This window comes from Myotis brandtii, unplaced genomic scaffold (genome assembly GCF_000412655.1).
Source record: "Myotis brandtii unplaced genomic scaffold, ASM41265v1 scaffold395, whole genome shotgun sequence".
In the NCBI taxonomy this organism is placed as follows: domain Eukaryota; kingdom Metazoa; phylum Chordata; class Mammalia; order Chiroptera; family Vespertilionidae; genus Myotis; species Myotis brandtii.
Genome location: NW_005365155.1, coordinates 3,865,575 through 3,868,285, shown reverse-complemented (window position 1 = coordinate 3,868,285; position 2,711 = coordinate 3,865,575).

Below are 2,711 nucleotides of genomic sequence, written 5' to 3'. Positions count from 1 at the left end.
GGCTTTACTCTGATTAACATCAAGACCTCATTCCTCCATGTTTTCTCTTGGTTGAAATCCAGTTGAAGTGGAGAATTTGCATATTTCAAAGTCTACCATTGGATTTGGAGTATTCTTAATTTCTCCTCAGCCTTTCAACTTTATTTCTCAGATACAGCGCTGGCGGGCACTCCCTTTTAAGCCGCCTTTGTGATGCTGAGTTCTGCTGACACACCTCAAAGTTTGAGGAAATGCTGGAGAAGATTTCTGCAATGAACAAAATGCAGTGTTTAGGAAATTGCCCACATTATGTTGTCAGAAATGGGTTTTTCCTCTTAATTTGCTTTATATCAAAGCATTTGGACTAAGTTTATTTTAAGCATTAACTGTTTGGGAGGTTTTCTTTAATACACCAGCCATTTGTATCTCCTTATTATGAAAGAATCCCCCCCCCGCCCCATACATCACTACCTAGATGTGAAGAAAGATAAAGGGGTTTCTATGTGTGACCACCTCCTCAGCCTTCCCTTCTCTCATATGTCCCGGGACGAAGGTTATATCAGGCATGGGCCCTGCAGAGTGAGAATCTCCTGCAGGCCTTTGTGTGAGGCATTCTTGGTCTTGGGACACTGGTTGGTTTCTAGACCAGGAAGGAGGCGAGCTGGTGGAACCCAGGGCTGACAAAGCTGGGTACCACAGGATGCTGGGGAGCTGCAGCCGCAGGCTGAGTGTTGGACCAGGTCACTCCCAACTCTTCTATCCTCATAAACTTATTTGCCAAACTCTGTCCTCCCACCATGGGGGCAGGTGAGCTGGAGGAATTCCTTAGAGTGGAGGCTAGAGTGTGGGTGTGCTCATCCAACCAGGAAGGAGGCGAGCTGGTGGAACCCAGGGCTGACAAAGCTGGGTACCACAGGATGCTGGGGAGCTGCAGCCGCAGGCTGAGTGTTGGACCAGGTCACTCCCAACTCTTCTATCCTCATAAACTTATTTGCCAAACTCTGTCCTCCCACCATGGGGGCAGGTGAACTGGAGGAATTCCTTAGAGTGGAGGCTAGAGTGCTCATCCGGGCAACATGAAAGTTCAGACCAAGGGAAAAAGCAAAGCTGAACTGAGGTATCCAGATGTATTTCTTCCCTTGGTCTCCAGGGACCTGTCCTTGACCTAGGGGCTGGCCTTGCATGCAGGAGGGATGGGGCTGCAGACCTAGAGCAAAAAAACAACTTTGGGAATCGAACAGGCAGAGCAGGAGGAATAGGAAGGGGCTGGGCAGAAAGGAGGAAAAGCCCTGCATGCAAGGACAGCAGCATGAGTGAGGAGGAGGGCTCACAGAGCGGGACAAGGAGGCGGGGACCCAGGAGATCCTGCGAGGCGCAGGGACCTCGGCAGGGCCCACTGATCTCATCTCTGGTGGAGAGGGCATAGGAAGGCCGACCCAGCACAGCAAATCCAGTTTCCCAAGCCAGGAATGGAGCTTAGAGCATTGCCAGGAGAGAAGGGAGGCCAGGAGCTGGTGTCAGAGTTGTGATCTAGAGTTAGCAAGACAAGACCAAGTTCAAATAAGGACCCATAGCGAAGGGATGTGCAGGGTGGCGGGAAAGCTTTGCCTTGCCCAGGAAACGTGTTTAGCCTCTGCTTGCATTACTACTCAGCCAACGCATGACCTCGGTGGCGGGGGGTGGGAGGGTGGTCAGGTGGGATACTGAGAGGGCCAGGCCGGAAGGGATGCTGGATGCTTAAATGGACAGCCATCACTCAGAGAGCATCAAGGGCTCAGGATAATTTCATCCCCCTGGTGGGAAAGAAACACACCATCAGGTCTTCAGACCTTGGTCTGTTGCTCCCCAGTTGTTCACGGGGGCAGTACCTGCCTGTGGGGAAGGAGCCTCTTTGAGGACCACAAGGCGGAGGTGGGGTGTCATTCTCCTGCCTGAGCTGCAGGGCCAGCCGAGGTCTTGGGGTGCGGGGGAGAAGGCAGGCTCGGGCTTCCGACAGCCAGTGGACATTTTCTTGGAGAAGCCTGTTTGGTTCCTGTGGTCCAGGCTGGACCTGGGGATGCTGCTGATGCTGTAAGAAAGATGGCTGAGGCTGAGGCTGCAAACCTGTTGGCGAGCGCATTCATTGTCCTCGGCTGGATTGGGCATTTTCAGATTTTCCTGCTTTGGGTTATTTTGCTGTTAGCATTTTTTTTAACCTTATTTTTTTCTCCTTTGCCAGTAGGAAAATGTGTGTTTCACATTTCTCTTGAATGTCTTCTTTTTCCCCCAAGGGCAGGGGTGGATCTGGTTTTGTGGGGCCCAAAGATTAACAGGTTGGGAGGGTCCTCTTTAAGAAAAAGAATATAAAATTTTGAACATAAAATTAGGTACAAAAGTGATGATATTCATTTGGAATGAGAAAAGAAGCCACAATATATTACAACTTTTAAAAAGCTGTCAAATGTAAAACAACACAAGGTCCAGAGAAATATCACACTAATTAGCTGCCTGACTATAATATCCTTTTTTCTACATTTTTGACTGCATACTGGGGTGACCTCCTCCTATAGTAATAGTTTCTGTTTCTTTTGAGAGAGAGAGAGAGAGAGAGAGAAACATTGATCGGTTGCCTCACGGACACGTCCCAACCGAAATTAGGGTTTGAGCCCACAACCTAGGTGTATGCCCTGACCGGGAATTGAATTAGCAACTTTTTGGTGTATGGGATAAAGCTCCCACCAACTGAGCCACCG